This window comes from Cetorhinus maximus, unplaced genomic scaffold, assembly GCF_964194155.1.
Source record: "Cetorhinus maximus unplaced genomic scaffold, sCetMax3.hap1.1 HAP1_SCAFFOLD_2427, whole genome shotgun sequence".
NCBI classification, from domain to species: domain Eukaryota; kingdom Metazoa; phylum Chordata; class Chondrichthyes; order Lamniformes; family Cetorhinidae; genus Cetorhinus; species Cetorhinus maximus.
This window is the reverse complement of record NW_027598365.1, coordinates 4,617-24,238: the sequence shown is the minus strand read 5'-3', so window position 1 is coordinate 24,238 and position 19,622 is coordinate 4,617.

Sequence of the window (19,622 nt, the reverse complement as noted above, 5' to 3'; positions counted from 1 at the left end):
CTTCCATGGCCATTGAGTGCTGGGGTGGGACTTGAACCCTGAGCTTCTGATTCAGAGGCAGGGCTGCCGCAAGTATTTGTAAGGTAGAGAGAAATGATTTCCTCTGCTAGAGAGGATTCAGAAAAAGTGGGCACGAAACATTAAATTTAGAGCCAGATCTTTCAGGTGTGATGCAAGAAGGAATTTCTGAACGTAAAGGGTAGTAGGAAATCTGGAACACTTTCCTCAAAAAGCTTGGGGTGGGTGTTAATCAAAAGTTTTAAAACTGATAGATTTTTGTTAGGTATGGTGGGTATTAAGGGTGACGGAGCCAAGTTGGGTAGTTAAGAGTGAAGATGCAGATCAGTCATGGTCTAATTGAATGGCAGAACAGGCTCTCGAAGCTGATTAGCCTCCTCCGGTTCCTATCACATCCCAATGCAGCACTGAGACTCTAAGCCATCTGCCCTCTTAGGTGGATATAAAGGATTCATGTCACAATTCGAAGGGAAGCTACACTATACTTCAAAAGTACTTAATTGCCTGTAAAGCATTTTGGAATGTACGGGGCTCATCAAAGGTGCTATATAAATGAAGATTTTATTTCCTTCTAAGTAATCTGAGATTTGCATTCACCTGAATTTTCTCTTCAACGATTGTTAAACGTTTGATTGCCGTAAATGTTGATCATTAGAGCAGACTATTTCATGAAACGAGTTGTTTCCTTAACCCCGATGACACATCGAGTTGACGCGAAGCCTCCCCATGGCTGAACTCCGTAAGCTGAGGCGACAGTTTGTCAGCTATACCAAGACGCACCCAACAGAAAACATCGGACAGATAGCAAACATGTTTGTACAGTACATTAACCGAAGCCTACATTAACCAGCATGGAAAAGCAGCTGATTGTGACTTGGATTTCGTAACAATAAAAATGTTTTTCCACAAAGGTCTTTTATTTCTCTGGTTTCCATGCTGCCTGTCCAATTGAAAACATCAATCCATTTTGCTCTAGTGAGGGGGACATTTTAATATTTGACCCTTGAGGGTGATATCGGAGTTGCTCTGCTTTTGTTCTTTTTCACTCACTGACTAAAACTAATGTTCATGCGAAGGGGTCTCTAGAGGAATTGCTAACTGTTTCTGTTGGTCTCTTTTCACAACACTGATGATGGTGCTAAATGTGTGTTTTTCAACATTAGTCTTTCGATTGGCACATCATTTTTAACCGCAAGCCTCCGCTTTCGTGCTGAGGTTCTCGGGAACTTGGGCTTCCTGCAGAGCAGCGCTCTGACCACATCACCCGGGATTATCTATTTCAGTTCTGTACTCCATCTTCTCTATAGGTGTCAGAAATCCCAGACAGCCTGTCTCTGACTCACTCGGACTGCTCGACATGACCTGATACTTCATTTAATCTTCATCAGTGTCACAGGTCCCTGGGTACTGACATAATTGTGTGCATTACAAGCCTTTCAGAAACAGCACCATTTATTTCAGGATTATTTTTTTCCCTGCACTTGGGAAACTTTACGTTGGAACATAGAAAATAGGAGCAGGAGTGGGTCATTCAGCCCTTCGAGCCTGCTCCACCATTCAATATGATCATGGCTGATCCTCTATCTCAACGCTGTATTCCTGCATTCTCCCCATACCCCTTGAAGCCTTTAGAGTCCAGAAATCTATCTGTTTCCTTCTTAAATATATTCAGTGACTTGGCCTCCACAGCTTCTGTGGAAGAGAATTCCACATGTTCACCACCCTCTGAGTGAAGAAGTTTCTTCTCATCTCAGCCCTAAATGATCTACCCTGTATCCTGAGATTGTGACCTCTTGTTCTAGACCTCCCAGCCAGAGGAAACATCATCCCTGCATCCAGCCTGTCCAGCCCTGTCAATGAGACCTCCTCTCATTTTTCTAAACTCCAATGAATACAGGCCTAGCTGGCCCAATCTCTCCTTGTACGACAATCCTGCCATCCCAGGAATCAGTCTGATGAACATTTGCTGCACTCCCTTTACAGATAGCATATCCTTTCTTAGGTAAGGAGACCAAAACTGCACGCAATACTCCAGGTCTCACCAAGGCCCTGTCTAGCTGCAGTAAGATATCCTTGCTCCTGTACTCAAGTCCTCTCACAATTTGCCTTCTTAGCTGCTTGCTGCACCTGCATGCTTGCTTTCAGTGATTGGTGTACAAGGACACCCAGGTTCCTTTGTACATCAATATTTCCCAATCTATCACCATTTAAATAATACTCTGCCATTCTGTTTTTCCTGCCGAAGTGGATAACTTCACACTTATCCACATTATACTGCATCTGCCATGTATTTGCCCACTCACTCAACCTGTCTAAATCATCTTGAAGCCTCTTTACATCCTCCTCAGCACTCGCATTCCCACCAAGTTTTGTGTCATCAGCAAACTTGGAAATATTACATTTCGTTTCCTCATCTAAATCATTGCTATATATTGTGAATAGCTGGGGCCCAAGCAATATTCTCTGTGGTACCCCATTAATCACCGCCTGCCACCCTGATAAAGACCTATTTATTCCTACCCTCTGTTTCCTGTCTGCTAACCAATTCTCAATCCATGCCAATATGTTACCCCTGATCCCATGTGCTTTTATGTGGGACTTTATCAAAAGCTTTCTGAAAATCCAAATATACCACATGCACTGGTTCTCCTTTTATCTATTCTGCCAGTTATGTCCTCAAAGAACTCCAGTATGTTTTTCAAACATAATTTCCCTTTCATAGAGCTATGTTGACTTTGTCTAATCCTGTTGATATTTTCTATGTGTCCTGTTATCACATCCTTTATCATAGACTCTAGCATTTTCCCTATTATTGAGGTTAGGCTAACTGGTCTGTAATTTGCTGTTTTCTCCTTCCCTCCTTTTGTAAACAGTGGGGTTCCATTTGCCACCCTCCAATCTGCTGGGACTGTTCCAGAATCTACAGAATTTTGGAAGGTGACAACCAACACATCCACTATTTCCATGGCCACCTTCTTTAGTATCCTGGGATGTAGATTATCGGGCCCTGGTGATTTATTGGCTTTCGGTTCCATTAATTTCTCCAGCACTCTTGTTTTAGTAATACTTTCCTTCAATTCCTCCTCCTCGCTAGACCCTTGGTTCCCTTGTATTTCTGGGAAGTTATTTGTGTCTTCCTCCATGAAGACAGAACTAATTGCTCTGCCACTTCCTTGTTTTCTATTATAAATTCTCCCGTTTCGGACTGTAAAGGACCTACATTTGTCTTCACTAATTTTTTTCTTTTTACATACTTATGGAACCTTTTACAGTCTGCATTTATGTTCCTTGCAACTTTACTCTCAGACTCTATTTTTTCCCTCTTAATCAATCTCTTTGTCCTCCTTTGCTGAATTCTAAACTGCTCCCAATCTTCAGGCTTGCTACTTTTTCTAGCAACTTTATATGACTCCTCTTTGGATCTAATACTATCCTTAATTTCTTTTGTTACGTGATTGTCCTGAGGTTTCCGAAGTAATTGTGCTAAAATTCCGGAATTGATTTAAGCCACAATCGCAGGGTATGAGCGACAGTAGTTTAAAACTTCGTCCTCTGTGGGAGAAAAATAAACAGCTTATAAAGATTCTTCTGTGCTTTTTTTTTACTTTTAGAAAAAACCCTGTTTTAAAGAGGGATTCTTGCCGATTTTTTTGTTTCATTCTGACACCATTACAATCAGATTGCCACATTTTTATTCAAGTTGTTGCTGGAGAGTTGAGCATCCCCCAGTGTACATGGAGTGTAGCATTCTGCAGCACAGGAGGAAGCCATTCGGCCCATTGGACTTGTGCTGGCTCTCTGAATGTTATCCAATTAGCTCCGCCCTTGGTAGCCCTGCAGGTTTTTTATTTTCGAGTATTTATCTAATCCCCTTTTGAAAGTTACTATTGAAGCTACTTCCACCATAAGAAATAGGGGCAGGACCATTCGGCCCATCAAGCCTGCTCCACCATTCAATACGACCGTAGCGGATCTTGAGCTTCAGCTCCACTTTCCTGTCCGCTCCCCATACCCCTCGATTCCCAGAAACCAAAAATCTGTCTATCCCATCCTTGAATGTATTCAACGATGGAGCATCCACAACCCTCTGAGATACAGAATTCCATTGATTAAGTAATTGTTTCTCATCTCAGTCCTAAATGAATGGCCCCCCTTTCCTGAGACTGTGCCCCTATGCTTTAGATTCCCCGACCAATGGAAACAAACTCTTATGTTCACGCTATCAAGCCCCTTCAAAACTCTTGTATGTTTCAATGAGATTGCATCTCATTCTTCTTAACTCCAGAGAATATAGGAATCCAGGAATTTACTCACCCTTTCATGTATTGCATTCCAGACCACAACTGGTTAACCTTGCCACCCCTTGCATCTTGTGGGAGCAGGCTGAGGTTCCATCCATACAAGACCAACCTGGAAACATTGGCTCATACCTGGGAGCTGCCATTTCTGGGATTATTTCAGTTCCCTTGCAGCCTACATGCACAGGTGTGGCTGCTTCACAGAAGGTTCAGAGAGCATCTGGTACATGTTAAAATTTGCATTCCATACTCCCACCCCAGCCAGGGTCAGCAATAGGAAAGGAGTGGGGGAGAGGAAAGACTGCTTTATACCGTGCGTTATACTGTATTGTTGAAAAGAGACATGCTGTCAAAGCTTTTTGCCTTGGACTCCTCAGGATAGATGCAAGAATGCCAAATTTCAAATGGAGCAAGAATTTATGCTGAATGAGGAAAGGGTGCTTGATTGACTCTGGTAAAGGCATTGCCATAGGGAATGCACCAGGGAATGATTATTCCCCACAATTTTGATTGGTTGAGGCATTGCCATTTTGAAGTAGAGTCTACTTGCCAACAAATCTCATGCAGTATAAATAGTTGTTCCCTCTGAAATTTGGGATTCTTGCATCTATCCTGATGACTGCAAGATGAAAAGCTTTGACAGCATGTCTTGTTCCCCCCCCCCCCCCCCCCAGCAATACTCAAGTTCCGTACCACCAAATAACCAAATTATACTGTGTGGCAGCCTTCGAATTCCCAAGTGGTGGTGGTGGGGGTGGGGGAAGAGTAGAGGGTGGATCAGACAGCCAGTTTGTCATCAAATATAAAACTGAGACTCTCAAGAAAAAAAGCTTAAAAACTTCTAAAAGGAGATTTCCCCCCCGCTGATCTGGAGGGGGAAAGTCCCAATCCCAATTTCGTTACACTTGGATTGTAGCCAATAGTGCTTCAAGAACCTGGTGGCAGTTATTTGTTGAAGGTGTGGCTGAAACTGGGGTATAAAAACAACCATGGAGAATTTTATTTCTTTCTGTTGGGCGTAGGTCGGCTTTCAAAGCATGGGGCAGAACTGGCGGGTGAGATAGCAAAGCGTTTAATGGTGCACGCTGTTAATCGTGTGCAAATACCCCGGTAGTTTGTGAGGAAGCGATTCCCCTGTGAGTCGCTGCAAACAAGCAATTTGTGTGGCGTTGCCGTTAGCCTCGTGAAAATGGACGCTCACCTGCAAAGTCCCTGGGAGGTGCATAAAGTTGCTGCACTCGAACATTAATAATCACTCATTAAACTTGCCGCAGAAAGTTAGGGCTGGTACTTAACAGTGTGAGCACTCGTTTAATGGTGGTGCATATGTTCCTGAAAAACCAGCCTACCTCTCTAGCTTGGAAAAGGATCAATTAAAACTGGGAAAGCTCATTCTTCCAGGTAATAAATTGTTCTGAGAGTTTTTAAATTAACTTTTTATTTTCCTTTCTCTCCTTTTTTCTCCTTAATTCAATTCTCTATTGCTCTTTCTGATTTGATTCTAAAACCCCCTATTTCCTCCTCTGTTTATTTCTCAATCCTGAAACCCCATAGTTAAGGAGCTAGATAGACTGTTGGTTCTGTTATCCACTAATGCCCTGATTACCCCATTATCAGCTCACTCTTCCAGTAATGTGCACCTCAAGAATTCTTTAGAGCTGAAGACAAAGGGGAAAGTCTACCAGGGCACTCTGCGATTGTTCTGGCAAAATCCCTCCGGGTTTGAGAGTTGCTGTCAACGAGCCACAGCAGAGAGCAAAGGAATTAAGTGAAAATCTGGAACAAGTGGGATTGAAAAATCACATGGGTAAGTATAACGACGTAATTGTTATATACAACAACAACTTGCATTTATATAGCATCTTTAATGTCCCAAGCCCCTGGATTGTTGCTTTGTCTCTGGAATGCTTTAACTCAAAGCGTACCTTTTCGAAAAAGTGTCAGGATGACAGAAATCATAGAATCATAGCATCTTGGAGCACAGAAGGGGACCATTCGGCCCATCATGTCTGTTGTAATATCTGTGTAGTTTGTTAAGTCTCGTAAAGTGGTTCTGAGTTTTGTACAGTTTAACTACTTGTAACTATGTACAGTATAAGGTCTAAACCAGGATCTGTCTCCATGCTTGCCTCTACACACATCTCTGAACATTACAAGACTGTCCTCTAGACTTGGGTCATGTGTTCCTTTTTACATCACACCATGGGCAGTATTGTACCCAGTCCCATGTTAGCCCTTTCTATACCGGACCCTGTATAACAATGTCTGTGTTGGCTCATCAAGAGAACTGTCCAATTTAGTCCCACTACCCAGCTTTCTCCCCCACAGCCCTACAAATTCGTCTTCAGGTACATGTCTAAGTGCCCTTTGAAAGTTGTTATGGAATCTGAAATCTGATTCTCCCACTCCTTCAAGTAGTGGGTTACAGATCTTAATAATTCTTTTTATGACAAAAAACTCCACACCTGCCCCCTCCCCAATTATTGAGCCAGGGTAGGACAGTTTCTCATTACTTTCTCTATCAAAGCCCCTCTTCATTTTGAATACCGCCACTGGGTCTCCCCTTAACCTTCTCTGCTCTAAGGAGAACAATCCCAGCATAAGTGAAGTCCCTCATCCCCTGGTGATGGTGGTAAATTACTGTTCATTCAGGGAGTCTGAGTTGCTGCAGCTTTTACATGCATGTTGTAGTCTGGAACTATGGATAGTGATGATAGAGGTTCCAACTTTCTTTCCATCACATGGTTGACCAGGAATCTCTCCCACTCTTACCACCTGCTATTGGCGTGTGTTGGAAAAGGATTTACAAGTTGATATGTCACCAGTTCGGCTGCGTTATGAACACATCTTCCTTGGCCATCAAGTCCTGAGGTGGAACTCGAACCTGGAGCTTCTGGCTTAGAGGCAGGGATGTTACCCGCTGCGCCACAAGAGCTCCCCTCATCCCTGCAACCATTCTGGTAAACCTCCTCAGCACCCTCTCCAAGGCCTTGACATCCTTCCTAAAGTGCGGAGACAAGAATTGGGCACAATACTCCAGATGAGGCCTAACTCAGAGATTTTTAAAGGTTTTGTATGACTTGCTTGTTTTTGTCTTGAATGTTCCTATTTGCGATGCCAAGTCCTTCTGATCTTTCACACCTTCAGCACAGTATCATTTAGATTATAGAGACCCTCCACATTGTTTCTAACTGCATCACTTCACACTTACCTGCATTAAATTGCATTTGCCATATGTCTGCCCATTTCACCAGTCTGGCCATATCCTCTTTTCATTATTTACTATGTTGCCAAGTTTGTTATCATCCATAAACTTCAAAATTGTGATCCCTACGTGCAAGCCCAGGTCATTAGTATAAAAACAAGAAAAGCAATCGTCCAAATACTGACCCCAGGGCATCTCCTGCATATTTCTCCTCAGCCAGAGAATCATCTTTTCACTATGACACTCTACCTGTTATGCCTTAACCTAGTGCTTCCCAACTATTTTCCAGTGTGACCTCATTTTACACTTGAAAATTAATGCGACCCCAGAGACCAGCAAAAACAAAAGAGAAATTCAGCAGCAAAGTAACATTCAGGATATAATTATTAGAGTTTATGTGTTATAGATTAACATACAATGCATAATATAAATATGAAAATCTTTGTTTTTAAAGTACTTTGTAAAAATATTATTATTTTATGTACTCACCAGTCCATTACTTCATCTGAGCCACTTAAGCTCATGGACCTTGACCAGGAAGCAGCGGTACCTTTGGCATTCACATTTGTGTTCAGCATCACTGATCCATAGCAATATCAGATCATGGTTCCCTAAAAGCCATTTCAATTTCATTGATTTTAATGTAGATGAATCAAATAAACAGAGGATTTCAAATGACAATATTTGTAGTCCCAGAGGCTGCAACACACAGTGCAGCTTTAAAATAAAATGGATTTAATTCACCAAGGTAAGTAACTTTACCTGAATGTGGAGCTGTGCTCCTCCCAACCCCAGGACTAGGCTATATGAGGAAAGTGGAATGCCTCAGAATGTAACGTGTGACAGTTACCGGCCCCTAAAGTTTCAGCTCAGCTCTCCATATTCCCCACTGACAGAGAGCACAGTGAAGACCCTGTGTTCCTTCCACCCCCACCCCTCCCCTTCCCACACGTGCACAGGTCAACCAACAGTAGGCAGGCGTGGCAGTTCGGACAGCCCGAGACTGTGTACGGCACTGCAGGCAACGTTTTTAACTGGTCTTGTGAGAAAAAGAAAATAAATCCCAGGGACCAGACCGTCAGTGCCGAGCTCCAGTAAAATGATTCAGTGGGATCAGGAGGGACGGGAAAAATCAAGGACTCGCACGTTGAACTTGTTCGTAGTGTTGGCACAGGGCGGGACTCTCCTCAACAACTCTGGAGAAAGAAAGGGACTGAAAGATGAACAGGGCAAGGGCAGGGCTCGATGCCAACTGGGCCATGGTGCAGGGACGTAGTCATAGAGGCAGGGGGAGCTCATGACTCCGTTCGTGGTTTCTACCACCCAATTGGGATCATGACCCCAGTTTGGGAACTGCTTCCATAACCCATAACACACTCAAGTTACCTCCACCCTCTTAATCTATCTTCTAAATAGATCTTCTATGTGGTACGTTATCAAATGCTGTTTGAAAGTCTGTATATACAACATCTATTGCACACCTTTAATTTTAATTTTTATTATTTATTATATTATTATTTGTGTTCATCAAATAACTTAGTCTGATATGATTTGCTTTTTAACAAATCTGGTGGGCTGTCCCTTATTAACCTGTGCTTCAAGTGAGAATCTATTTTACTTTGGTCATATTCCCTATAGATTTCTTCTAGGGAAGGTGGTGGCATAGCGGTATTGTCGCTGGGCTAGTAATCCAGAGACCCAGGGTAATCCCACCACAGCAGATGGTGGATTTTGAATTCAATAAAAATATGGAATTAAAAGTCTTATGATGACAATGAAACCATTGTCGATTGTTGTAAACCCACTCTTAACTGCCCTCTGAGTTGTATTAAAAAGCTGAAAAGGAATGATCTCAGCCCTGCCAACCCATCCTCCTTACTAACATCTGGGGGCTAGTGCCAAAAATTGGTAGAGCTGTCTCATAGAGTAGTCAAGCAACATAGTTATCCTCACAGAATCATACCTGACAGATAATGTCCCAGACACCACCATCACCATCCCTGGGTATGTCCTGACCCACAGTCAGGAGGGAGTTGTCCTGGGAGCAACACTTGACTCCGGACCCCGTGAAGCATCAGGTCAAACAGGGGCAAGGAAACCTTATTTTTTATATATTTATATTATGATTACCACATTACCTCCCTCAGCTGATGAATCAGTGCTCCTCCATGTTGAACACACTGAGGGTAGCAAGGGCACAGAATATACTCTGGGTGGGGGACTTCAATGTCCATCACCAAGAGTGGTTCAGTAGCACCACTACTGACCGAGCTGGCTGAGTCCTAAAGGACATAGCTGCTAGACTGGGTCTGCAGCAGGTGGTGAGGGAACCAACAAGAGGGAAAAACGTTCTTGACCTCATCCTCACCAACCTGCCTGCCGCAGATGCATCTGTCCATGACAGTATCGGTAGGAGTGATCACCGCACAGTCATTGTGGAGACGAAGTCCCGACTTCACATTTAGGAAACCCTCCATCGTGTTGTGTGGCACTACCAGCGTGCTAAGTGGGATAGATTTCGAACAGCTCTAGCAATTCAAGACTGGGCAGCCATGAGGCGCTGTGGGCCATCAGCAGCAGCAGAACTGCACTCGAACACAGTCTGTAACCTCATGGCCTGGCATATCCCCCACTCTACCATTACCATCAAGCCAGGGGATCAACCCTGGTTCAATGAGGAGTGTAGGAGGACATGCCAGAAGCAGTACCAGACATACCTAAATATGAGGTGTCAATCTGGTGAAGCTACAGAGCTAAGGGATTCCACAGCCAATGGATCAGATCTAAACTCTGCAGTCCTGCCACATCCAGTCGTGAATGGTGGTGGACAATTAAACAACTCACTGAAGGAGGAGGCCCCACAAATATCCAGATCAATGGAGAAGCAGTGGCAGACATTTAAGGGGATATTTCAAAATACTCAGAATAAGAATATTCCAACTATAAAGAAAAATTCTAAGGGGAAGACCCACCATCCATAGTTAACTAAAGATGTTGAAGAAAGCATCAAACTTCAGGAAAAAGCATGTAACTGTGCAAAGATGAGTGGCAGGTCAGATGATTAGTCAGAATATAAAGAACAGCAAAGAATGACTAAGAGGTTAATCAGGAGAAAGAAATTAGAGTATATGTGGAAGCTAGCTAGAAATGTAAAAACATATAGCATGAGTTTCTACAGGTATTTAAACAGGAAAAGTGTAGGTAAAGTGAGTGTTGGTCCTCTAGAGAGTGAGAATCGGGAGTTAATAGTGGATAGTAAGGAAATGGTGGATGAAATGAACATATATTTTGCTCCTGTCTTCTCTATAGCAGATATGAAAAACACTCCAGTAATAGCTGTAAATTGGGAGGTGGAAGGGAAAGGGGAACTTGCTGAAATTACAATCACTAGGGAAACGGTGCTGAGCAAACTGATGGAGCTGTGGGCTGACAAGTCTCCGGGTCCAGATGGACTTCATCCTAGGGTCTTAAAAGAGGTGGCTAATGAGTTAGTAGATGTGTTGGTGTTAATTTTCTAAAATTCCCTAGATTCTGGAAAGGTTCCATCAGACTGGAAAATAGCAAATATAACCCCTCTATTCAAGAAGGGAGGGAGGCAGAAAACAGGAAACTATAGGCCAGTTAGCTTGACTTCTGTCATGGGGAAGGTGTTAGAGTTGATCATTAAAGAGTCTAGCTGGGCACTTAGAAAAGGTCAAGATAATTTTGCAAACTCCTTGTCTTCTTCACAACATACTTTCCTGCCTATCTTCATGTCGTCTGCAAACTTAGCTACCATGCCTTCACTCCCCTCATCTAATTCATTGATGTAAATTGTAAGAAGTTGAGGCCCCAGCACAGACCCCTGCAGGACCCCACTCGTCACATCCTGCCAATCAGTCAGAGACCCATTTATGCATAGATAAAGGCAAAATACTGCGGATGCTGGAAACCATGCTGGTTTAATGAAAGGGAAGTCATGTTTAACCAATTTATTAGAGTTGTCTGAAGAAGTAACATGTGCGGTGAATAAAGGGGATCCTGTAGATGTGCTGTACTTGGATTTCTAGAAAGCATTTGATAAGGTGTCACATCAAAGGTTATTGCGGAAAATAAAAGCTCATACTGTAGGCGGTAACATATTAGCCTGGATAGAGGATTGGCTGGCTGGCAGAAAACAGAGATTATGTATAAATGAGGTTAATGTTTCGCGTCCGAATGATTCATCTTCAGAGCTGAAGAAGAGTCATATGGACTCGAAACGTTAACTCTATCTTTCTCTCCACAGATGCTGTCAGACCTGCTGAGTTTTTCCAGCAATTTTTGTTTTTGTTTCAGATTTCCAGCATCCGCAGTATTTTGCCTTTATCTATGCGTAAATGGGTCTCTGTGTGATTGGCAGGATGTGACGAGTGGGGTCCTGCAGGGGTCTGTGCTGGGGCCTCAACTTCTTACAATTTACATCAATGAATTAGATGAGGGGAGTGAAGGCATGGTAGCTAAGTTTGCAGACGACATGAAGATAGGCAGGAAAGTATGTTGTGAAGAAGACAAGGAGTTTGCAAATGGATAGAGATAAGCTGAATGGGCAAAAAGCTGGTGGATGGAGTATAATGTGGGAAAATGTGAAGTTGTTCACTTTGGCAGGAAGAATAAAAAAGCAGAACATTACTTAAACAGAGAACGGCTGCAGAATTCCGAGCTGCAGAGGGATCTAGGTGTTCTAGTGCATGAGTCACAAAATGTTAGTAGGTACAGCAAGTAATTAAGAAGGCTAATGGAATGCTATCCTTCATTACAAGAGGAATTGAACATAAACGTAAGGATGTTATGCTTCAGTTACACAGGGCATTGGTGAGACCGCATCTTGAATACTCTGTGCAGTTTTGGTCTCCTTATTTAAGGAAGGATGTAAATGCATTGGTGGTAGTTCAGAGGAGGTTTACTAGATTGATACCTGGAATGAGCTTATGAGGAAAGGTTGGACAGACTGGGCTTGTTTCCACTGGAGTTTAGAAGAGTGAGGGGTGACTTGATTGAAGTATATAAGATCCTGAATGGTACTGTCAAGGTGGATGTGGAAAGGATGTTTTGTCTTGGGTGAGTCCAGAACTAAAGGGCACTGTTTTAAAATTAGGGGTCGCCCTTTTAGGACAGAGATGAGGAGAATGTTTTTCCCCTGAGGGTTGTGCAACTTTGGAATTCTCTGCCTCAGAGGCAGTGGAGGTGGGGTCATTGAATATTTTAAGGCAGAGGTAGGTAGATTCTCAGACAAAAGCAAAAAACTGCGGATGCTGGAAATCCAAAACAAAAATAAAAATACCTGGAAAAACTCAGCAGGTCTGGCAGCATCTGTCGAGAGGAACACAGTTAACGTTTCGAGTCCGTATGACTCTTCAATTCTTGTTAGGCAAGGGAATCAAAGGTTATCGGGGATAGACGGGAATGTGGAACTCAAAACACAAACATTACATAATTATTGCACCAATGCCCTCTTTGATTAACAGTGCTACCCCTCCACCTTTACCTAGCTTCCTATCCTTTTTTGAATGTCATGTACCCTTTAATATTAAGGACCCAATCTTTGTTGTCCTGCAGCCACGTCTCTGTAATTGCTATCAGATCATATTTATTTACTTCAGTGTGGGCCATCAATTCATTTACTTTGTTATGAATGCTACGTGCATTCAGATAGAGAGCCTTCAGTTTTGTCTTTCTGTTACCTTTATAACATCTAGTCTTAATTGTTGATGTATTCTTAGGTTTTTCTCTCTGTCCCTTCCTGCCATTCTCTGACCCTCATTTCTCATATTACTATTTTGCTCTCCTGTCTTGACTCTACACCTTGAATTGCTACCTCTACCCAAGCTTGATCCCTCACCCCTCTAGTTTAAAGCCCTCTCTACTTCCTTAGTTATGCGATTTGCAAAGACACTCGTCCCAGCACGGTTCAGGTGTAAACCATCCCAACAGTACAGCCCCCACTTTCCCCAGTACTAATGCCAGTGCCCCACGAACCAGAACCCGATTCTCCCATGCCAGTCTTTGAGCCACGCAATCTTATTTGCCCTATGCCAATTTGTATGTGGCTCAGGTAATAATCCTGAGATTATTACCTTTAAGATTCATTCTGCTTCTTAATTTGGTACTTAGCTCCTCATACTGCCTATGCAGAACATCTTTCATAGCTCTACCTATGTCATTGTTGCCTATATGGACCACGACAACTGGATCCTCCCCCTCCCACTGCAAGTTCCTCTCTAGCCCTGAGCAGATGTCCTGAACCCTGGCACCAGACAGGCAACACAGCCGTCTGGACTCTCGCTCTTTGCTGCAGAGAACAGTGTCAATCCCCTTTACTATACTGTCCTCGACAACCACTATGTTCCTTATTGCACCCCCCCACCCCGGCTTGAATGGCTTCCTGTACCCATGGTGCCATGGCCAGCCTGCTCATCCACCTTGCAGACCTCACTTTCATCCACACAGGCTGTGAGCACCTCAAACCTGTTTGACAATTGCAAAGCCTGAGGCTCCTCCCCTAACTACAGGGTATGTGTTTTAGATGTTTGTTTAAATTACTTTATTTTTATTGCTTTTCTTAATCTTTATTGTTTGATTTTAATTTTAAAGGTTTCAAATGTTGGTTTATTATTTTTAAGTTTTAGTTCTTTTTATTTATAGATCTACCTGAACTCGCCTGTCCTAAGCTGATTTCTCACATACTGTCCCTTAGACTGAGCACTTACCGGCCAATCAGCTTACTAGCTTCCTCTGATGTCACAGTAGCTTTTTTGCGGACTGCGTCCTTTTCAAACTGAAGTTTCTCCCGCTCTCCGCACCCTTTCCAAACTGAAGTCTCTCCCACTTTCCTTTTTAAGTTCACCAAACCCAGCACCCAGATTCTGAACTTTATAACGCATTTCTTTCTCCAGGAATCTGAACCAAAATCTTCAACACTCGAGGTTTAGGACCTCGAGGTTTGGAATCCCCTCCCTAAACTTCCTTGCCTCAATTCCTCCTAGGCTCCTTAAAATCTACCTCTTCAACCAAGCTTTTGGTCACCTGTCCTAAGATCTCCTTATGTAGTTTAGTGTTTGATAATGCTCTGAGGTGCCTTGGGAATGTGTTAAAGGTGCTCACTAAATGCAGGTTGTTGTTGACTGACCCGCTGAGTGTTCCCAGCGTTTGCAATTTGTTGGGGAATTTTTGGATTGTTGGCCTGTGCTGCCATCGTGTGGTTGTGGGTTGACATTAGAGTAAATTAACGCCAAATTGAAAAAATAAACTCAAACGCTGATGAGACATTGGTGGTGAATCAGCATGTGAAAACGATAACTAACGCTTAGGACAGCGTGCTGCAGAGATAATGACTCAAAAGCTCTAAAAGGTTAGTCCGACCCACAAAGATAATTAACAAAAATTCAGGAAGGGTATCCAAATCTATGATCAATATTATTCAACCTTTGGCTGAATTCCACAGGTGACTTTTGAATAATCCCCTGGCCTGAGACTGCATCTTCATCCATGACTTTAATAATAGATGTGACTTTCAGTTCTACTCTCATCCGCATGTGGGTTTAACCCCTTAGAGTGGGGACCTGTTGGTGATATTTTAGCAATTGGTAGTGAGATGCTTGTATCAACTGCCTGCTGCTTCACCTAGAACTCCCTTCAGGAAGCGATAGATGTGCTGTTTTACAGGACTTGGCAGGTTTATTCATTTTCTCAACAAGTAAACAAGCAGGAAGCTAGAATCTACCAGAATCCAGGGCATGATAAACTGTACCCACATATAGAATAATTGAATAACATGAGCATTTTAAACATTTAGTCAAAAACACTATATCTTAAGCTAATGCTCTTACTCAAATGGCAATAATAGTGGGAAAAAGGCACATTTTTTGAATTTCTTGCAACCACCTTCTTGCTGATACTCAGAAATCTACATGTATTACTGAATCACAGAATGGTTGCAGTGCAGAAGGAGGCCATTCAGCCCGTCATGTCTGTGCTGGCTCTCTGAAGGAGCAGTCTACCTAGTGCCACTCCCCAGCCTTCTCCCATTCTTCTCTCTCAGATAATAATCCAATTCCCTCTTAAAAGCCTCGTTTGAACCTGCCTCCAGCACACTCTCGGGCAGTGCATTCCAGATCCCAATCACTCACTGCATGAATTAGTATCTCCTCATGTCTCCATTGCTTCTTTTGCCTTAAATCTGTGCCCCCTCCTTCTCAGTCTTTCCACCAATGGGAATAGTTTCCTTATCTACTCTGTCTGGACCCCTCATGATTTGGAATACCTCTATCAAATCTCCTCTCGCCTTCTCTTCTCCAAGGAAAACAGTCCCAAGCTCTCCAATCTACCTATGTAACTGAAGTTCCTCATCCCTGGAACCATTCTCATGAATCTTTTCTGCACTCTCTCCAATGTCTTCATATCCTTCATAAAGTGTGGTGCCCAGAACTGGAAGCAACGCCCCAGTTGAGGCTGAAACACTGTTCTGTACAGGTTTAACATAAGACGGAGGAGCAGAAGTAGGCCATTTGGCCCATCGAGTCTGCTCCGCCATTCAATGAGATCATGGCTGATCTGATAATCCTCAAGTCCACTTTCCTGCCTTTTCCCCATAACCCTTGACTCCCTTACTGATTAAAAATCTGCCTATCTCATCCTCGAATGTGCTTATCGACCCAGCCTCTACAGTCCTCTGTGATAAAGAATTTCACAGATTCACTACCCTCTGAGAGAAGAAATTCCTCCTCGTCTTGGTTTTAAATGGTCGACCTCTTACTCTGAGATTATGCCCTTTGGTCCTAGACTCTCCCACAAGGGGAAACAACCTCTCAGCATCTACCCTGTCATTTTATACTCTGTGCCCCTATTAATAAACCGTTAGCTGCTTTGTTAACCATTCATTCAACCTGTCCTGCCACCTTCAGTGATTGAAGGGACCTGGGTCCCTCTGATCCTGCATCCCCTTTAGAATTAACATCAATGAAAGAGGGCATTCGATTATCAACAACATTTAAAGGTTTTTACAAAGATGTTGTTAATAAATGAATGATACTGCCTCACAAGGTCAATGTTGACAAAAAGCTTTGGAAAAAAATGAACCATCAGTGTCTGTGAGTGACTGGCATGAGCAGCCAGCAGGTGATAAACTGTCAGTGCGACGGGCAAAATATTGCAACTGCAACTTATGACTTTCGATCCAAGCAGGTTTTCGATGGAATGTCACATTTTTGCGATTAAACATTTCCCAAGTTCTAACTGTGACCTGTTAAAATATCCGTTGCCAAGGGGACTTTTAGATACCTGATTTTTTTTTTAAAGTTAGAAACACATTTAGATTTTCTAAGATGGATAGTGAGAAAAAGTGGGTTTGAGTGAACGCGGTCAGGAGCTGCGGGTGAGCTCTTATAGTGACCTGCAACTCCAGAGCCCTGGACACGCAGTTAAAGGCACTATCACTCAGTCCAATGGCACAGATGAACTTCAAGGGTTTCCATTTGCTTGACATGCACTTACCACCCAATGTAAGAACCAAAACTGCAGAACCACCCCCTCCGCTGCCCCCCCACCCCGGAACATGATGCTAATCAATGACATGGACCGTCCAGCTCAGAAACAGGCCAGGCCATTTAGCCGGACAGGTGTTAATACCCCATTTGAGCCTCCTCACACCCCTCTTCATCTCACCCTATCAGCATATCTGTACCTTTTTCCATTTCCCCTCATCTGTCTGTCTTCTCCCCTTTAAAGGCATCAATGTTTTTTTTAAAATTCGCTCATGGGATGTGGGTGTCACTGGCTAGGCCAGCATTTATTGCCCATCCCTAATTGCCCTTGCTCAGAGAGCATTCGAGAGTCAACCACATTACTGCAGGTCTGGAGTCACATGTAGGCCAGACCAGATAAAGGACGGCAGATTTCCTTCCCTGAAGGACATTAGTGAACCAGATGGGTTTTTACAACAATCGGCGATGGTTTCATGGTCATCATCAGACTTTTAATTCCAGATTTTTATTGAATTTAAATTTGAAATTTGGGATTCGAACCTGGATCCCCAGAGCATTACCCTGGGTCTCTGGAATACTAGTCCAACGACAATACCACTATGCCACCGCCTCCCCAGTATTTGCATCAGGTACTCCCTGTGGTGGCGAGTTCTGCATTCTAATCACTCTCTGGACAAAGAAGTTTCTCCTGAATTCCCAATGGGATTTATTAGTGACTATCTTATATTTATGATCCTGAATTTTGGACTGCCACAAAAGTGGACACACCTTCTCAATGTCTGCCCTGTTGAACCCACTCATAGTTTTAAAGATCTCTATCAGGTCAGCCCCTCCACCTTCGCTTTCCCAGAGGAAAGGGTCAGAGTCTGTTCAGTCTTTCCTGCTCAATGTAATCTCTCTGCTGTAGCTCACTTGGTAATCGCAAAGGTAGCACGAGCGTGCACTCAGAAGAATATTGGCTTATTTGGTAACAGCTTGAGCTGCTACACACAAAAGGGGAGGAGGACTCAGAAAATAGCAGGAGAACAAAAAGGCGCTGAAGCAAAGACAATAACTGCTCGTAGCTTTATTCCAGTAGCAGAAAACTTTTAATTTTTTCATGGGACTTGGGCGTCGCTGGCTGGGCCAGCATTTATTGCCCACCCTTAGTTGCCCTTGAGAAGGTGGTGGTGAGCTGCCTTCTTGAGCCGCTGCAGTCTATGTGGTGTAGGTACACCCACAGTGCTGTTAGGGAGGGAGTTCCAGGATTTTGACCCAGTGACAGTGAAGGAACGGCCGATATATTTCCAAGTCAGGATGGTGAGTGGCTTGGAGGGGAACTTCCAGGTGGTGGTGTTCCCATCTATCTGCTGCCCTTGTCCTTTTAGATGGTAGTGGCCCTGGGTTTGGAAGGTGCTGTCGAAGGAGCCAGTTACATCTTTGTCCAGCAAAGAACCAAGTTCTGATAATCTAATGTTCTGAATTTTAATCTACAGTCATAAACATAACTCCTGTGATTGTATAACATTGCTCTTTGACATTTGAATAAAGCAGTGTGTTTGAGTATAAGTCTCTGTTACTATCTCACCTCAGGGTCTTTCAAGCATATAAACTGCTTTTTACCTCACAACAGAACACGAAACTCCAGTTTACTGTGAAATAGTTGTCATCCTGGATCAATATAGTGAGTTTTACTTTAGTAAACAATTACAAAGATGGCAGTATTCATATCCATGAGAGGTTTTTATGTTAGGAAAGATAGATGGAATTAAGATACTGATCAACCATGATCGTATGGAACAGGCTGAAGGGCTGAATGGCCTACTCTTGTTTCTGTGATCCTAAAACTTCACCAAACCTCTCCAAAATGGGTGACTGGACCACCTGAGAGATGGTGGATCTTCTCCAATTGTCCCTCCTTATCTGCTGAGAAAATGATGCCCCCTGTGTTTGATATCTCCAGAAGGCAGGGTGGCCGAGATCAGGAACTCAAGATGGGAAGGAACATTGCAAGCTACTGTTTCTGTAACCATCAAACTGCATGTGACTCTGGAAAAATAAAGTCTAAGCAATTTGAGGTGCTGTATCTTGTCAACCATGGACCCTATATAATGCCAATGGTGCAGGACATATTGTATCAGTTTTTCCGAGCCTTGGATTTCATTGGGTGAATTGAAATAAGTGAGTAAAATAGCAACATCTCCAGTTCATGGCATCACTTCTCTTGAATTATGGCAGGGAAGGGCAGAGTTCGAGGTCTGATGAGCTTTGACGGAAGGTCCACTGAAGCTGCAGAGAATGAGCCCAGCATAGCTTCACCAAGCTGATACCAAGGGTAAGGACCTATGCTTACCAGTGGAGATGTAATATACATTTAAGGCAGAGGTGAGTAGATTCCTGGTACGCCAGGGGGTGATAGGTTATCAGGGGTAAATGGGGGTGTAGATTTCAGGTTACTTTCAGATCAGCCATGATCTTATTAAATGGTGGAGCAGGCTCGAGGGGCCGAATGGCCTGCTCCTGCTTGCTTGTATGTTCGTATATTGGAATTATCCCCAGGAGAGCAGTGAAGGCTAAAATGAGATTTAGGAACCTAGGACTTAGGAGCAGGAGTAGGCCATT